The following is a 20573-nucleotide window of genomic DNA, read 5'->3' as shown; positions in this document are numbered from 1 at the left end:
CAGACTTAGTGATCATCGGCTCTGTGAGGAGGGAGTAGATGGGAAACAAGCAATAAGCATACCATTTGAATGATAAAACCAGAATACTAAAATGCTAATCTTATAAGCCAAACCACAAGAAGGATATTTTTGCCTTGTAAAAATAATATCGTAAAATCATAATACAATGCTTTCTTTGGCAAAATCGTACCGAAAATAAGTGTAGCAGAAAGAGTTTCAATCACTGGAAACATCTTTTGCCATCAAAATATGAAATACAATATAAAGGTATGCACATTCCCAAAATGTGTGGCATGGAAAGAAATCAAAGTGTACAGCCACCTAAATCAACTCATACTTGTCAAGTAAGCACTGAAGGCTTTTATTTAAACAATAGGAGCTACAAAGAAAATTTTAACTCTCCACCATGCAAAAGAGTATGCGTTGAAAAATCACAAGGCTCTTGAGTAGGAAAGTATAATATCAACACGTTGACCCATTTCCACGTAATAACAATTTGGGAGTCTTACTCCACTAGATTCCCATAGCCATGGCACTCTCCACGATGTAGACTGACAACGGAGAATCAAGCGGTCACTACCGCGCACATTCAAGAGTCTCACTCTACCGGATCACTTGTGTCCAAGCCAAGTATACATATCACAGGTCGTGGCCCCCGCCATGCCTAATCTCCCCATCGGCAACCCAAAGGTTCTCTAGCTAGAGCTCACTCGTGCACGAGGGTCACACTTAACCGAAGTGATAGTTGGCCTACTCTTGACACACTTGGTTTGTCAAAACCATATTCAAAAATTAAATCGAGGTTTCCAAGTCTTTTGCTTAAAACCATTTGAAACCAAGGTTCAATAACCTTTCAAATTACTTTTCACATAAAAAAAGCATAGTGTATTCTCTAATACAAAGATCGGACTAAAACTGGTGCTCAAAACTTGCATTTTAAATCATTTAACTATTTCATTTTAACTATGTACATCTCCCACAAATACAAGGCACAGATTTTGAATGCAAAACAGTATAAAAGGCTTGTTTCCCGATTCTTAAAACACTTTACGTATATAGCTCATCTATAGATATATCTAAAACAATTTTCAAAATAACTTGCATCCACAATTTCTTACGAGTTCTACCAACTCATGCTTTCCACAATAACAGTGTATAAATCATTGTAAATCATTTAGAAATCTCTTATTGAGGCTAACAGCTCATGCTTTCCACAATTGCATTTAATGAAATCTAGCAACATTTATAAAACGTATAACATTATATAGCTATGGAAATTCTGAAATAGGCACCCCCTACTCACTTCACAATAGCGGGACGCTTCATCGCTATTGATTCGGGTGCGTATCTTGCTATTTCTACTTGCAGGTCACTCGTTACCTTGCCCAGCACGCCACCACAACAAACTTTCATAGCAACAAATTATAGTCAATACATTTAGTGTATATCATTTCCACTTCTCTTTCTCATTCAATCATGAATCCTCATTCTACTAACTTGCATCTTGACACGTTTTTGCTAAGGTTCTTCATATCCTTTTCTTGCGTAATTCTTTAGATTATAAGTACTGGCAACTTGTTTATAAAGTTAGCACACATATTAATCCTTTCCAATGGTATCTATCAAGTTCAACTATCATTTTCGCACCAATAACCTCGCACATGGCAGCAATTATAAGTCTAATTTCATCAAGCATTTCCTAAGTTTACATGCGCCACAATTTACATTCATATGCTGCCCACACTTGCACAATTATTTCCTCACAATATTCAACTAACCGTAGGCTTTAAAACATAGTGTTAAGCCTACTGCTTTCCCTTTCCACTCTGAGTCCATCATGTACCCACAGGTTTATTGGCTTGTATGTCACCAATTTTTCTCCAATCAAGCCAATCTTTGCTGCTACAAGACATTTCTCTTAGTCACTAACTCATTTTCAAAGATTACTCAAGCTAAAAACAAGAATCCTTACCTTTCCTTGCTTGAATCACCAAAACCAAGCCTTTTCTTCCTTTCTCTCTTTTTCTTTCTCCTTTCTTTCTTTCCTTTCTCCTCTCTTCCAACTAATCTCATCTATTTTCTTTCCAAAAGTACGGTTTTCCTTGCAAAACAAAGCCATTTTTCCTTTCAAATGCATGATGGCAAGGTGAAAATGGCATGGAAGCATGAAAATGGTGTGGGAGCATGGAGGAGGAGAAGAAAATATCTTGTGGGTGGAGATAAGAACCGGCCATGGGATAAGGATGAAGAGCTTTGACCAAATTAATGACAAAATTACCATTTTGCCTTCCAAGGTTTTCACCCTTTTTAATTGTATCCTTCCACAATCTTTTAATTCCAATTTCTTTTCATTTTTCCTTCTTAACACTTGTATAAATAAAATATCAAGTTTATACTTTAACGCGGTATCACTAAAATATTTAAATATTTACTTACCCGCGCTAGCTTTAATTAATAAAGACTGCGAGCCCCATTAGCGTCATTTTTCTCCAAAATTTCCTCGTTCTTCTTCTCCCCCACTTAGATTGACCATATACTCCTTCTTCATGAAAAATTTTGATACTGAATAAAATATTAATATTTTAATATTATTTTATTAATAAAATATTATTTTATTTCAAAATATTTTATTTGTCTCCTTGGCTCCCAAAATGTCTTATTATGCCCCGATTCACTTCCAAATTACTTTTTATATCGTTAATTCATCCTTAATAAAAATATTATTATTTAATTGCTATTGCTTCACGTGCGAAATATTTTACTCTAGAATATTTTCTCCCCCCTTCATCACTCTTAAACACTCTAATTTACTTCAATTGGCATTCGATAAGTTCTATTAGTCAACATAGCAAAGTACGAGGTGTTACACTTTCGTGGTGGCAATGGCACTTCGCTTAAGGCATTCCATGTCTTCATCCGGCAGTGGGATGTTGATGAAGGTCATTTCCTTTTCAACCTCAGCATTTGGAACAAAATCACTGATTTTCATCCCTAGATTGGCACTCATCTCATTTTTGCCTTTGCTTCCTGTGTTGAGGGCTTCTTTATAGGATCTCTTGCAGGAGTTCCTCTCATCTATTTCTCTCCCCTGTTTTTTTGCTTTGACTATTTTTCTCACCTGATTTAGTAGTACCCTGTTTTTCTGATATAACTATATTAACCACTATCTGGAGTCCTTCAATCACTTTCCCATCTCCCATTGAAATAGCACGACGCATTTCCCCAATGGAGCAATATCTAACGAAAGCAAAAATTGGTCTGTTATTTTTACTTGGATGTTTTAGCTTCCATAGAAAAATGTCAACGACCACCCCATACACCTGAAAAACCTCTTTGATTTGTATCCATGTAACTTTAGGACTAAGGTTTCCTACATCGACTGAGTAAAGTCGTTTCGCCAGTCGTTGAAATCTGCTCTCCAACCGTTCTGCCGTTCACTGCCGGTGCCTGCTTGTTGCTGTCCTTTGTCTCTTCTCATCGCTTTTTTTTTTTTCATCCTCCTAAAGAATTACCTGATCTATTAAAGTGTTCGAAACTTTTGCCAGGGGTGTGCATTTAGTTGGTTTGATTGGTTTAATTTGAAATTTTTGAAAACCGCGCTAACCAAACTTTCATAGAAGAGAGTCAAACTGAACCAAATATATCATAGAAATTGAAATAATCGAAATTAAATTGTATTTGTCGATCAGTCTGTTTAGTCAGTTATAAGTATATTTCATCACTTTTTTCAACAATTTTTAGCAACATTTTCAACAACATTTTTCAAGAAAAAGATAAGTAAAATTAATCATCTCCACATTTTAATCAAGATAAATTCAACCTATAAAGATATTACTGTTTATATATATATATATATAAATATATATATATCTATATATATATATATATTAACTAAACTGTTTAACCAAAATTTTTTGTTTAATTTGGTTAATCAGGTTTTAACCAAAAATTGCTCACCCCTTGTCAATAAGCTTTCGAGAGAATTAAAACTCTCATGTCATTCGTCTTTAATTAATTATCCATTGGGATAACATTGCTGCCACCTTTCTATGTGCAAATCACGTGTTTCATATGAAACATCTTGCCTTCGTTTATCACTTCGTGAGAGAACACGTCAATTCTAATTTACTAAAAGTATCTTAAATTCCTACTTTATGATCAACTAGCTGATGGTTTAGCCAAACCTCTCTCTCAACAAAGTTTTTGTTTCTAAGATCCAATATTGGTGTGGCAAATGGCTCCATCATGTTGCAAGTGTATGTAAAGGAGATTAGGTCTTCTCCAACCCATGCAGTATTCAATGCAGCGGGAGATCAAGCAAAGATGATGCAAACAAAACTAGTGCAACAACAGATCAAGATGAACTGATGCAACGGTAAGCTCTAGAACATGCTAGATCCAGACAGCAGCGGACCAAGTCCTTGGGCCTATAAACCGCAGATTACCGTCATCAACCGGAGCTTATCCAATGAGGCAGCAAAAACTCAAAGCTGTAAGCTTCATTCTTTCCAAGAGTGCACAAGCGGTAGATCAAGGCTCAAGGTTTATCCACTATAGTAGCTTAAGAATGGGAACTTTAAATCAAGGATCAAGCCAAAAACTCAAACATTGCAGATCAGAGAATCATCTTTTGTTGTGCAGTTTACATTTAAATCATTAGTATATATAAGTCTAGCCAAATGTCTTGTATCCTGTACAGTTCAATACAATTTAACCAAGTTCAAAGCTATATTTTTCTATTCTTTCATACAAGATGTTTAAATGTTGTGTATGGGAAAATTTTTGGACAATCTACTTGCAAGAACACTTGGAGTGACTATAAAATGTTGCTTCCAAATAGAAGTAAGCAACCCAACAACCAATTTTCACCTCGTAGGCTGAAGAAAGACTTGGGCAGTGGTTGTTCTAAAATGGAAATCCTTTGCTCCTAAAGCATGCCTCATTATTGGCGCTGTTAACATGATTTTGGCACGTTAGCAATCATAATATAACAGCAAATTATAGTTTTGAAGAACGACTGTGCCATCCTACGATATTTAGTTTGACTCAAATTATTAAGTATGTTCTTCTTGTTAAAAATTCGAATTGGTTTTGGAATTTGGCATCTAGAGCTAGGAGTTTGATTTGATAAAGTAATTCGGCGGAGGAATTCCGTTCAATCGTCTATGGTCATTACCTTTGGACCTCTAATGACACAGATTATTGTTTCTAGTATTTTGGCAAAATTTGTCAAGTTTTTCATATTAATTTTCTCCAACCTAAGCTAAAGGAAATTGTTAGAGAATCCACGAAAATTAAAATCGGGGGTCAAAGCTACAATCCCCTACTTTCATATTATTTTAGAAAGTTCTATTCAATGACACCACAAACATAAATCCATCTTAGTAGAAAGCTTAAGAAGTGTATATATATATATTTGAATTTGTAAAAGGAGATTTGAACCCTACTCTTTTAAGTAGAAAAATCATACACCAAATAATAAACCAAATGTTCAGATGTGGTTAAGAAATATATATTAGAAGCGAATGAAACAGAAGACACATAAATGTTGATATTAAAACAAGCAAAACCCTTAATTCAAACTACCAGGATCTAAACATTAATAATATCACTTTCTGCAATAGCAATCTTGAATAAAGATGGCGGCCCAAGGCATATTCAAAGAATCAAAATTGTCTCTTCCGGAATTGTTTTGGAAGAGAAAGGTGGTGTGTAAACAACTAAAATGAGATGCACTACAAAATAAATAGCATTTTTCAATAAAATATTTTGTCAGAATATTCTAATATATATTCATTCGATTTTTGACAGAATTTCTATGGTCAGAAATTGATCGGTAAAGAATGTGGTGCCAAATAAATGCTAAAAGTGCTGAAATTTTTTACTAAAATTTTTGTCCAAAATTCACTTTCTTGACCTAAAAAAAGTTATTTTATTTTTAAAAAATATTTCTGACAAAATTTTCGACTTTAAAACCCTAACGGATTTATTCTCATATCTCTAAATCCATTTCTCATTTTGCTCTTGCCCTGACGCTTCCCCTTTCCTCCGTCCTTGTTGGCATTGCTGACCAGCCTTCCCCGAAGACACCATCGTTCTTCCTTACTATCGCCTCAGCACCTTATCTTGTAAGCAATCTTATACCCGCTTGACGGTAGCCAAACCACCACCAGTTTTAATCAGTAATTGCCATTTTCTCCCTATTTTTTGAATACTTTTTTCTGAAACCTATTGTTTGAATCATTTTGAGTATGAAGTAGTGTCCAATTTCAATGTGGTGTTAGCATTGATCAAAGACACATATATCTACAGGTTCTCTATTAAAGTATAAGTACCCAATATCATTTAAAGAGCTTATAGATGTTTCAATCAAAATCTGGATCCAAATGAACTAACATATAATTATTATGTCAACTTTTTTTTAGTTGGAAACAAATACATATCTCTTGAGTTATAAACTATTTGCATACATATTTGTTTGGCTGGAGACATTGCTATGTTAAGTTGGTTATATGAAAAAGTAGAAAAGAAAAATTGTTGCTTAAAATAAGATTAGTAATAAAAATTTTGTCATCTATTTATTAGATTTCCTTGAGAAATGTAATACACCCCGTTTCTCAAAAATTGAAAATGATTGTAACAAGAGCCCAATGATGCTTATCTATGATTGTGCTTACCAAATTAAAGAAACCCCATGAAAAGTTTGAGGTATACAACTTTTTACTCCCTTGACTTTGGCATCTATGATTCCCATATCTTTCTGCAAAATTCAATGCTAGAACAAATTTTTTTTTTTTGAGAGATGGCTCAGATGTGCAAGGTTCAATGAATGATATTGGTCAACGTGATAATTCATATCCAGCACTCAACAAAAGTTTCCAAAAATAGTTCTGATTCATTATTGGATCAATTTTTGGGAGAAAAAAGGAAAACTTTATTCTGATAGATAGACTAGATGAAAAGGGACTAAGGGGGCAGCATCACTATGATGAATACAAACCTGTATAACACTTTTCATGCCATGATGGACAAGCTCAGCATTCAATGTCAATTGGGTAGTGGATATTGTTAGTGTAAGCCCTGCAAGCCAATCGATTTTGTGCTTGTAAAACATTACATTAATTGGTCATATTTCATGTTTTATATATTATGAATATATTATATAATGTATAAGGTATTTCTTTATCCATGAGTTTATTTGTAAAGAGCTATGAGAGACTTATGTAGATAAAATCCTTGGAACATAATGGCCTTGCAAAGAAATTATAAAGGTTATAATTATGAGATTCTTATGCATCAAAGCCTTGTTCCTAAATATGTTCCTGGTCATTGTATTGTCAAGAATAAGGGCATTGACAATGCTTAAAGGCTAGTACATGCTAAGCCTCCTTACTTTGATAGTAGGCAATTGATCTCATAGGTTGAAGTATGTGAGATACTTGGGGATAGTATATGGGTGTTTGTTAGGAAACAAGTTCTTTGAACATGACCCGCTATGAGAGTTCCATTTGGTATTTCCCTCAAGTTTCTATGGAAATACTCTCATGTGTCAGTGGTGTAAGTAATCCTTAGACTTGTGATACCAAGTCATCTTGTATGTGAATTGTCATACTTTGATTTTATCTCTACGGGTCTGGAGGTGACCAGATGTTTAAATAAGGTGTTTTTAGATATGGCATAAAGCATGTGAAGATGAATGAGTAGTCTAGAAAGGATTCATCATCCCAAGTGATTTGAAGGGGACATATCTCATTTACCCTTGGCTTATATTGATTAAAAGTCCTTGGCCAAGGCAATCTTGATGATCAATATAAAAGCTGCAGGACTAATATAGTAAGTTAGAAAGTAGACACCGAGCCAATTTTTCTATCTATCTAGGATATATGATGAAAAGATCAAATTACACTGTGATACGGTGCACTGAAAGGTTAGTCAAATCGTATTGACTCTCTTAACATTTGGGTGGTCATGATGTATTGCTAGATGCCATTCATGATCTATAATTATAAATATAAGTTCTTAATTGAATTAATTTATATTTATTGCCAACATGTTGGGAACATAATGGGTCACACACATAAGGTGAATTGTTGAAATTAATTTGAGTTCAATTGGATGTGATCTAATTGATTTTATAGAAGCTTAATCCAATTAAGTGGGCTAAATCAAATATGATTTGATGGAGTATTAAATAAAGGCCTAATTAGCCCAAGACATTTTATAATCCTTGTTGGATATAAGGGATGTCAATTCACTCTATAAAAGAATACCTTAGCCGCCTCTTGAATAAATAGAAGATTTTGTTTTATTTTCTCATGTGTTGAAATAGGATCACAACCAAAAAGAAAGAAACACAAGGGAGCTCAAAGTTGAGAGTTTGCTAGCACAAACTTCGGCTTGGGGACTCACACACTTTTTGTGAAGAGATTTCGGTAAATCACTATGTGGATCACCATTAGAGGGAGAACAAATGTGCTGCTATGATTTGATAAGTCCTAATTGGTGTACAAAAGTTAAAAAAAAAAAAAGCCAAGGAGGACTCCACCAAAGAAAGTGGACTTTTAGGTATGTCAAGATCTCTCTTATGGTTTTTTTAGATTAGTTTCAATTAAATTGATCCATGGCTTAAGGGATTAAAATTTTAATAATATTTCGCTACATATGAGTTGTCTTAACATGATTGAAATCTCAACAGATATATATCTTGATTGATGAGAACCAAGAATTGTCATTTGATTCATTAAAGAAAAGCAATGAATCCTTTTTCATTAGTCATCTTAATTCATTTTAGAAATTTAGAAAAGAATATATACATATATATGTATATATTCATGCCCTCTTTCTTTTTTTCCAATAATCTAACTTCCTTAAAAAATAAATATATGCATGCCAGTGCCTTTTTTTCTGAATTAAATTCAAAAACATAAATATTTAAATTTAAAACCTCATTTTTAGACTACTAAATTAAAAACTTTATCACTCAATGTCGACATAAAAATTTTGTAAAGTCATTTTGAATTGGAAAAATTTTATAATTTTTTTTCTTTTCAAATTCCATTATTACCATAGCAAGGTCAAATCTTTGGTACTTGGGTTGAAGTATGTTTTATAATTGTTATAGATGGGTTTAGTTGTATTTGGCACTCTGTGTTGCATTGTTTCTGTTTATTCTTGTTCTTGTAACACCCCGTATCCTCGTATAGAAGCCAATAAGACCTTATCGATGAAACGAAGGGTCAATTAATATAAATTTAAATGCCAAATAGCGGTAACGGGTGAAAAGAATATTTTAAAATAAAATAATATTTTATTAATAAAATATTAATAAAATATTAATATTTTATTCAGTGTTGAGAATAATCATGGAGGAGGACTATGTGACTAATCTAAGTGGGGGAGAAGAAGTAAGAAAGAATTTGAAAGAAAAACGGCATAAGTGCGACCCGCGTGCCTTTATTAAATAGAGTAAGAACGGGTAAGTATTTATTTAAATATTATAGTGATACCATGGCGAAGTGCAAATTTTATATTTTGATTGCACATGTGTAAAGGAAGGAAAATAGGAGGAATTAGGATTAAGGAAATTTTGGAAGGACCAAATTGTAAAAGATGAAAAGTTTGGAGGAGCACATGGTAAATAAAGAAAAGTTTGAGGACTTATGTGCAATTTTTAAAAAATTTATAAGTTAAATGTTAATTTACTAACCAAGGAAAGTTAGATTATGTGGGATAGGAGATGTACATGTGATTTCACTATTACATACAAAAAGGAGAAGTTAGTGGAGGACATGTGGGACCCTTAATATGTTAAGTAAAAGGAATAATAAGACTAAGTTAATTGAATGTAATGAGATTGTTGCATAAGGTGGCCTAATGAGGAAGGTAAAAAGTGAGATGCATGTGACTTGAATGGTTGAATAAATGGCCAAATAAAATATAAGGCAAAGTTTGTGCATAAAATGTGATTGGAGGAATAAGGTGGTGCATGAAATAAAGAATAAAGAAAAGAAAAATGGGAAGGTGAAGGTGATAGATGGAGAAGAAAAATTAGGATAGATTTTGGACCAATGAGCAAAGGAGAAAATTGGTGCATGAAATTTGAGTGGGAGATGGGTTGGTCCAATGAGAAGTGAGGAATAAAAGAAAAAAAGAGAAATGTGGGCAAAGGCTTAGAGAACATTGACCAAACCATATCATTGAGGGAAAAAGATGGGAGAATTGGTCTCATGAAGCTCCACCTGAGAGGAAGAGAGAAAAGATAAGGAAAGAAACATACAAGGAAAGGCTCGGCCTAGAGAAGGAAAATGTAAAGAAAACAAGTGAGTTTCCATGAGAGATCTACCCATTTGGAAGGGAAATGGAGAGGAGAGAGCATTGTGAAGCTTTCGCCCAAGGGGAGAGGGAGAGTTAAGAGGAAAGGAAGAAAGAGAATTGGCTTGGAAGACCTAGAGAAAATCGAGAGGTTCTCCTCCCCACCTACACGCCATTGTTTAAGTTTAAAGAGATTTGGTGGTTCGGCTTAGAAGTTCCAAGGTAAGGAAGGTAGAAATTGTTATTTTACATGAATGCATGCATTTTGAACCGATTATAATGTGAGATTTTGCTTGTGGTAGTAAGGATCTTCAAGAGATTTAAGAGCCCAAAGCATGCATGTAAGTAGATCTTGGAATGCATGGTGATTTTGAGATAAATAAGCAATGGGTAAATGTTTTAGTCTTGAAATTACAAGTAGAAAAGAAAGATGAGATGTATTTGATTGTTTATGTTTGTGGCAGCAATGGTGACCGAAGATGTGACGAAGTTGTGAATCATATTTGGAATTCAAGCTTGAACCAAGAGGTAAGTATGCAAAGTGACTACATTGTGTTGTATAAGCTTTGGTTGGTTGAAGTATATGGATTGTATGTTACATGATTGTGAATAATGTTGATGAAAACTATGAGATTTGGTTAAGGATTATTGGTTGATACGCTACCATGTATGAGTACAATTAAGTGTATTGGGTTTGAATTGTTGCTAAGAAATGTGTGATAAAGGGAAGTTTGCTGTGGTGGCGTGCCAGAAAAGGTAACGGGTGACCGGCGAGTAGAATTAGCTAGATACGCACCTGAATCAATAGCGACGTGGTATCCAACTATTGTAAAGTGAGTAGAGAGTGTTTATTTCAAAATTTCTATACTATATATTTGATATACAATTAATAGATGTGTCGATTTACTTTATATGCAATTTGTGGAAAGCATGAGTTAGTAGAAATGCTAGGCAATTATGGATGCCATGATGTTTGAAATTGATTTGAATATATATAAAGTATTTATGAAAAGGGTTTTTAAAATCGGGAAACAAGCTCTTTAATATGGTTGACATCAAAATGTGCCTTATTGGTTATGTTATGTGCATTCATGAATAGATTATATATTCACCATGTTGATTTGATATTTAAAGTTCATGCAAAGGTTTTACATTGTAAAGTCTAACAAAAAGAGGTTTTAGCATGTTACCATGATAGGTAATTTTGAAATGGATTTGATATGAGCTTTTGGAAACCCATCTTGATTTTTAAATGGTTTTGTCAAACCAAGAGATTCGAGGGTAAGCTGAATGTCACATCTGGATAATGTGACCCATGTGCACAAGTGAGCTCTAGCTAGAGAATCTTTGGATCACCGATGGGCTATTAGACTTAAAGGAGACCACGGTCTATGATTATACGTGGCAAGGCCACAGCTTGTTATATGTGGCTGGGCCACAAGTTGATATACGCGATTGCGACCGTTTAATTTCGCTGATATCAGCCAACATCGTCGAGACTACCATGGCTGTGAGAATTCAGTGGAGCAATGCTCCCGGATGTTATTACATGGAAGAGGGTCCACGAGTTTTTTATTTCTATTACCTACTTGAGAGTGATATCTCTTTAGGTTTTCAAATACGTATTTTTTCGCATGGTGAGAAATACGAGTTTTATTTCGCAGCTCCTTTATTTATACGATGGATTTGTGTTTAATATCTCAAGGATGAGCTCGTTTAGAAACTTGTGTATAAGCATCGAAATTGCTTGATTTTACAGGAACGTGCATGCTTATGTTAGATTGATTTTAAGTAAAGAGAAACAAATGATTTCAACGGTAGAAATCTTTTACTTGCGTTGGTTTTATTATATTACTTAAAGTGGTTATTTTGCAACACAACTTTTGGGTTTACATATAAGGCACAAATGCTTCATTTAATTTCAAATTGTTTATATATATTTGCATGTTTTTAATGTTCAAAATTCCTATCCTTGGCTTGTTTCCCATCTACGCACTACTCATAGAGTCGATGATCACTAAGCTAGTGAGACTCACCCCTTATCTTCCTTTTGTAGATAAGTAATCAGATCAAGTATATTGCTCAGCACATCGAGACTTGCTGCAATGTAGGTAATGGCATCTCTTAGACTTCCACTTCGAGTCACTTCGCTGCACAGGGGTCATGTTGTTTAAAAGTGCTAGACTTATAATTACTATTAGTCTTTCAGATATGTATTTGTTATAAACTTTGAGGTTGTGTAATGAGTATTAAGTGTGATGTTAAATTTGTTGAAAGTTTATCGAAATTGGATATTGACATATAGTAGCAACGTATTAGTTACAAATGTTTAGCTAGTTAAGTAAATGACGGTATCATTATTACTAGTCGATTTATATGCATAAAAGAATATTTGATTTAATTATCTGGAATCTCAACTAAAGCTTGTTAGGGATTTGGTGGGTTTACTCGTAAGTCTCGAATGTTGGTAACGATCGAGGAGAAGGTCGTTACAGACTTGGTATCAGAGCCCTAGGTTTAGTCGAGTCCTAGAAATTCTCGTGTCGAGCAACAAAGTAATGGGGTCGACGTAGAGTCTTGCTTATAGTTATTGATTGTAACACCGATTATAGGTAAGAAGCTGCATGGACTTCTTTACATATCTTAGAAAACTACCTTGTGTAATCATAAGAGATAATTAAATAATAAGAAATGATTGTCGATGTTCATGTTTGAGATGTCGCCTTAGACTCGAGCATCTTTGAGGGTTGCGGGTGAGTCAGACGCACCTAGAGAAACCGATGAGCGATTACGGGTTTCTGCCTTTCAAGGTTGAAGTCATCCTAGAACAAGAGGAAGGAAGAGTGTCCGACATTTCAGTGAAAGTAGTTCAAGTGATCATAGAAGTGCTAATACGGACAGCACTGGGGCTAGTGGACCTACTCTAGAGAGCGCTACTTTAGATGAATTAGCTGCTGGATTGCGAAATTTGACCTAACAATTTACAAAATTTACTAGGCAATGTGCTGGTGCGGTTGAAGAGTATATGGATTCAAGTTCACAAGATCTGGATTATGACCCAAATATAAATATGATAGAGGAAGAAGGGTCAGAGGAGGAGGATGAGAATGATCCGAATGATGACGAAGGAGATGGCTTAGTTTCATTATTTGCTAAAACCTCCATCATTCAAATACATGAGAGAGGACCCACGTAGATTTTTAGACACCATGGAAAAGATTTGTTGCGCTTTAGGAGCTTCGAGCATGAGGTCAGTAACATTGGCTAGTTTTCATCTTGAGGATGTAGAACAATAGTGGATTACGCCATATATGTGGGGTAGACTTAGTGATGCTGGTCTGCTTGGTTGGAAGGAATTTGATAAAGCCTTTATGGATAGATTTACGCTTTGTAATGTGCGAGCTGCTAAGGCTAAGGAGTTTGAGGCCTTAAAGCAGACACTCGGGATGACGGTATCTGAATATGATGCGCAGTTTACGCAACTGTCTAGATACACCCCATACCTTGTATCTTCGAAAGAAATAAGAGTGAATTGGTTTGTGGTTGGACTACTTGAGTACCTATTTAGAGTTATTGCTTCGCAGAGGTTTGATTCATATTCTGATGCAGTGGATTGTGCTCGATTAATAGAGAGTCGTAGTGTGGAGGCAAGAGCAGTTTGTGAAAGTACCGAAAGGACTAAGACTGAAGGGTAGTCTAGTCAAAGAAACACTAGTCAAGAAACAACCTTTGCAAGGTCAAGTCACCCTGGTCGAAGGGATACTATTCAGAATATAGGGCAAGTGTCAACTGGGTCTCAAGGATCGAGGAGGAATCCTCAGTTTAGTAGTCCACCTCATCATGGAAATTTCTCTGCAGCAAATAACCGTTAAGGGCTTGGTAATGAAATAACTAGCCTTAACAGTCGATAGATGGGCCAGAAGGGTCCTTATAGTGCACCTTATGGTACTACGCATGTGGGGCCATGTGTTCAATCGTATGATGTGTGTTTTAATTGTTGTCAAGAAGGACATATGGAAAGGGACTGCCCCTATGATAGGAGATCGCAAGGAACTAGTCTTGGGTTTGTTCAACCAGCATCCGTAGTAGCATCTGCAGTTTTGCCTCCAACTAGGAGAGGTCGACTTGACAAAGGCAAAGGAATAGCTTCTACCTCCCGATCTCGACCTATTGAGTCAGTGCCATAGGGTACTTTCGGAGGAAGACAAGCGAGAGTATTTACCATGGGTTCGCAAGATGTGCCTGCTTCTAATGATGTGGTGACAGGTACTTTTTAATTTGTGGTTTTGAAGCATTGGTATTATTTGATCTTAAAGCTACCCATTCTTTTGTTTCCTCAAATTTTGTATCAAAATTGAATAGACCTTGTGAAATAATGGTAAACCCATTGGCAGTGACCACCCTTTTAGAAGAAATTTATATGGCGAAGTTCGTCTATAAGTTTTGTGAAGTTCAAATTAACCATAGGGAGAAATTGGTGGATTTGGAGTTATTAATGACATTGGGATTTGATGCTATACTAGGAAAGGATTTGTTGTATGATTGTTATGCCAATGTCGATTGTTGTCAATTAAAATTCTACTACACAACTATACGTATTGAATAGATAGTATATAAGCAAGTAGAGTATAGATCCTATAGAGAATTGATCTAAAATTTTAATAAGTACTAAAATTAGAACAATTTAATCTTATCCAAACACTCAAAATTAAATAATTAACTAAAACTAATTAACTAAAATTTAAACCAACAAGAAAAATAAAAAATAATAATAACTTGAGAAAATATCAAATTAAACAAGCCTAGGATTACAATATCCCTCACACTTCATCTAAATCTTACCTTTCTTCTTTAACTTATTTCAATGGGTTGAATTGCTAACCTAAAGTCCTAAATTATATACAAAGGTCTCCCGACTCATCTTATAAAAATATCTATTTTAACCAAAATACTATATTCCTATGTGAATTAAAATTAAAACAGATTCATTAAACTCAGGCTCTAATTTGGCTACATATGGCCTATAGGTATATCCTTATCCTATACGCAAATCAATTAATATGATGTTATTCCAATTTTAGTCTACTCTAAACTCCCTTTCCCAAGTTTGTTTAGGTTCCTAAATCAATTTAATTAGTGGCCAGACAATTAAAAGCATTAAAAACATATTGGAATAAACAATTCAATTCCCATTAAGATAAGTAAGAAATAGATTAAAAATCTAGATTACATGTGAGTTCAATTGCAATCCTAGAAAAAGAAAATTAGCTACTTATAATAGCAGAGACAAAGAACATTATATAAAATTCAACCATTGAGAGTAACAAGAAAAATAAAAGCCAAGGAAGAAAACAAAACAATATTTGCCACCTTGATCTCGAAGTTTCAGCCTCAACTCCTAACTTCTTGAATCTCCCAAAAGTTGTCTCTCTGATGTTGTTAAACATATCCTATTTATACTAATAAACTTAACCTAAAGTTCCTTAAGTTGACCTAGGGTTTAATTGGGCTTAAAAGTGCAATGAGAGGCCCAAAAATCAATTGTCAATCTTTACAAATTCCATTCCCGGCACAATACGTCCAACCATTTTTCGATGCAATTTTCTCTATCTTCGAGGTAGAACTGGGCAAAGTGATCTTCATGAAAGTTGTAGCTCTGTCTCTTGCTTTCCAATGGTCCAAGAATCACATCATTTGGAGTTTTGTAGCTCGAGTTATAGCCAAAACATTGAAGCATATGCAAGTAGACTTTCAAGTCTTTCAACATCTCACTTTCCAAACTTAAGCCCAATTTCTTTTAGTTCCTACAAAAAATATAAAAAATAATAAATAATAACCAAATTAAAAAGAATAATTCAAAATTAAAATAACTCACTTAAAAATAAACTAATTATAAAAACAACTAAAAATAAATAAATTATAATTGAAAATTGAGGACTTAGCTAATATTTAATAACAAAATTGGAATAAAATAATTCTATAAAATAGAATTATCACACCTCCAAACTTAAGATTTTGTTAGTCCTCGAGCAAAAGAAAATCACAAAAAGAAAACTGAACATAAAAAAATCCTTGAACAAGAGATAGAAGTACCAAATCATGATTTCCCAAATTTTCCTCAGAAATTAACTCAAATTCCAACTTAAGGTAACATACAGCTAATCCTTAAATTCATGCATCAATTTAAGTGAAAACTTACATTTCGAATGGACTTCCCATGTGTGTGTGAATGCTCTTTTACAAAGAATATCACGCAATTCATATTAGTTTATGCCAAATCAAAGCATAGATTAGTACTAGGATCCCATAAGTTTGCTTTTCATCTTTTTCTCCACTAATGTAGATTAACACTTATTCAAGGATCAATAGGTCTTTATCAAGCTTGTAATGTAAGGCTAGGGTCAAGGTATGATAAAAGATATATTTAGGCTCAAATTCACCCTAAGCACTTAATCAATCTAAAACAAATAAAAAGCTCAATTTCAAATTTTTTTTATAGCACCCCCAAACTTAAAGTAAACTTTCCTTTGTACAACACATTTTATTTCTTTTCTTTTCTTTTTTTTTCAACCCCCAAACTTATTTTTGACAATTATAAACTAGGGGTCATTTTCCTAACAACCATCACTTCTTTCTTTTTTCTTTTCACCTTTCTCCCTCAATTTATTCTTAGGCTCAAATCATTCCTTAAAAAGATTAAAATACTTAAGGTGAAAGGTTCAAATCGTTGAATTTAAATAGACAAGCCAAGGCTAACATAATTGTGTAATTACAAATAAAAGGTAAATTAAGCTCAAAAAGGGTGACTAAGGATAAATATAACAAGGTAGGGTCAAAAAGGCTCAAACGATCCAAAAATGGCCTAAATCAATTCCTATCCTAAGTGTTATCTAAGATTTCGCCTCGAGAGAGAATCAAACAAATTCTAGAATTCTTGACTTCACTATACTTTTTCATCAACATAAAATTTCTCTAAATCACAAAAAAATTCTAAGTAAAAGAGTATAGTGCTCAAATTATTGGAAGTCACATTCTAAAATAAAGCTAACACAAGAATATCACATAAAATTAAATCATAACTATATGCTTCCCAAAAGCTAAGAATCAAAAGATAATTAAAATATCATCCTAGGATTGGGACAATCACCAATGAGGTGCAACTATCTCAATTTTTTTTTTGAAACACAATAAAACATGCAAAACATAAATATGCAAAACATATCTTAAAATAAAGCTAACTAAAAAAACATAAACTAACAAAATTCTAAACCACTCCCCCAAATTTGGAATAAACATTGTCCTTAATGTGATAAAAGAAAATAAAAGAAAAAGGACAAGAATATTCCCTTAACTCTGAAACTGCACTCTACATGTCCTCCGCATCATCACCACCGAAATCGTCCTCAAAGTCAGAATTCGTAGGCAATGAAGGAAAAGTAGTCATATCCATCCCAATGTGTTCGGCATAGGCTCTCATCATTTGTTCGATTGCTCGATTTTGGCATTCGTGACAATCTAAGCTACGATCGATGCGCTCCATCCATTGAGCGACACTACGTGTGGGAGTCGCCTGTAAAGGTGGGGGAGCGGCTTAGGAAAAACTTCCAGCAGTTGGTGCAGATTGCTCTAATCTCTTAAGAATGCCCATGGTGATGGGAATTTTTGGTTGCTGTAGCTCCTCTTTATCACTCCATTACACACCTGCTCTTACACATAATGTAGTGATTAAGGAAGAAAAATCGATACCATCTTATTTAGTGCGGCCCATATGTAAGATGGCATAAGAGATAACCTTACCAACATCAATGATTTATGTGTGACAATGGCATAAATAAGCACTGCACGATCCCTTGTAACATCACTGATATGAGTGGAAGGGAGTAACCGTGCTACTACAAAGTGTAACCAAACTTTCAGTACTTTTTTCATGGCACTTCGTTTGAATGAAACTAGCTCACCATGCGAAGTCTTCTATTGGGCTCCCTCAACACATAGTGTCGAGATAATCTCATTGCAATCTTGATGATCGCCCAAATACTGCCCATATTCATTATTTTCAATATTGGGGGTTCCAAAAAATGCATTGATAGCTTGGCTGTGAAAAGGGACTCGTTTGCCACGGACAAATGCCACTCTATCAACATGCTCAACTGCATTTGCATTAAACTCCCAAACTACATGCTCAACTGCATTTGCATTAAACTCCTAGACTACAAGCACCACTACAGCTTCAGGTTGGTCACTAAATTGCTACCAATGTCTATCGCAAAGCGTGTCATGAATTTCTTTGTAAGGCAAGATGGGGATATCTATTCCTCATTCGAGAATTGGCACTTTGTTGATCAAAGATGTATGATATCGCGTAGAGGCTTCGGTAGAGATGAACTTCGATATATCAAAAGCACCACTGGAGCTTGGTTTAGATCGTTTTGGTGCCACTCCTACAAAAAAAATTTAATTATCAAAACAAATCCAGAGGAAAAATATGCAAGTAGTATTGCATGAACAAGCATGAAAATATGAAAGATCTACAAGCACAAATTTAATTAATTCCTGTCCAATTCAACAATCCAAATTCAAGATTTCCATTGACCATCCCACTTCTGAAGAGGCACCATAAATTCTCTATTCCTTACAACATTAAAACAGCTTTCTCATAATCATAATCTTCACAATGCCACAGTCCAAAAATTAAAAATAAAAATAATTTTATAACAATGTACTCATCCAAAACTATCAGATATGGCATGTGTTGCACCAACAATTCCAAAATTTATTCTACTTGCTCAACCAAGCATCAATAATTAAACAAACCCATCATATACCCACATCAACAAAGCATTTATCAATTATATTGGCAGCAAATAAAAATCCATGAATCCATTAGATGGGTAACAAGAATTAAACACTAATCATAAAAATTTTCTACACTCCAAGCATAAATCATGAGGAAGTAAGAAAACCCATTAACAAACATGCACGTTGGACTCATTCACTATGAAAAAAATTATAAAATTTGCCATGAACACCAACCTCATCCTCTCTTTATACAAAACAATTGAAAACTAATATTGGGAGGAGGAAAGGAAGAGTGCTTACCTCAAGAATGCAATAAGTGCAGTATTTTAAGTGAAAAATAAAAAAAATTAAGTAGAAATCAAATGCAGAATTTTGGAGTGAAAAGGAAAGAAAGAGTCAAGAGAGGTGCAGAAGAAAGAAGCTTAGGGAGTGGAGCTGGCGGTTGAAGAAAAAGAAAGTGAAAAAAGAAGAAGAAAAAAAATTAAGAGGGTTTTTAAAGGGTTGAGGCTGGGCCCCGACCTAATGAGCATCGCGGTGCTCAACTTTTTCCACCAGAAGCGTTACGCTTCGGGTTTGAGTGCCACGACTCTGAAGGTTAAGCACCGTGGTGCTCAACAATTCTATTTTTTTGTTGTTTGTTCAGTGTCGCGGCTCTCACTTTGAGGGCCACGGCTTTGACTTTTTTATTTTTTTTATTTTATTTTTTTAACCAATTACTTGCAAAAAGGAAACATAAAAAAATTAGTTTAAAAGAAATAAATTGCAACTAAAAAAATAAATAAAATAAAGGCTAAAATAAGTAAAGTCTAAAAACTTGCGTTGCCTCCCAAGAACCGCTTGTTTGTAGTCACTAGCTTGACTATAGTACCCCATTTTTCAATTTGTTATCCTTGAAATATGGTCTGAGGCTTAGCCCATTAACCATGAATGTGTCCGTATCCTCACTATCAATCTCAATTATTCCACAAGGATAAGCCTTTATTACTTTGAAAGGACCCCACCATCTTTCTTTACGTTTCCATGGAAAAAGCTTGAAGTATGATCGAGAAAGCATCATTACTTGATGTCTAATTTTGAAAGGGCAACTAGATGGTAATGGAGGATGCTTCTTTGGTGACTGCTTGGATCTCATAGGTGGAGGTGGTGGCTTAGACTCAAAAAGTGATGCTTGCTCACTTATAGGTTCACATTTGCCTTTATCAATTAACTTCACTCTGTAGCAACAATTTGTGGAGCTAAGATGTTTATTTGTATTGAAAATATTAACTCAACTACCTATTATCCAACTTTAAAAGTTATCTTACCTTCCCTTACGTCAATGATTGTGCTTGTAGTAGCCTAGAATGGTCGTCCTAGGATTAAAGGAATTTTCAGATCTTCTTCCATCTCAAGCACAATGAACTCTACCGGAACGTAGAGATGCCCAACTTTAACTAATACATCCTTAATAATCCCACCAGGGT

At 34.5% G+C, this 20573-nt stretch overlaps 1 long non-coding RNA gene across 1 annotated transcript; it reads left to right on the top strand.

Moving 5' to 3' along the window:
* On the top strand, positions 6031-12485 carry LOC108663779. The gene is made up of 3 exons (XR_001929811.1): positions 6031-6128; positions 10776-10839; positions 12368-12485. It is a non-coding gene; the product is annotated as an uncharacterized LOC108663779 (long non-coding RNA).

Source organism: Theobroma cacao, chromosome 10, assembly GCF_000208745.1.
Source record: "Theobroma cacao cultivar B97-61/B2 chromosome 10, Criollo_cocoa_genome_V2, whole genome shotgun sequence".
NCBI lineage: Eukaryota > Viridiplantae > Streptophyta > Magnoliopsida > Malvales > Malvaceae > Theobroma > Theobroma cacao.
The sequence above is the reverse complement of the archived record's forward strand: the minus strand, read 5'-3'. Positions and strand labels throughout refer to the sequence as shown.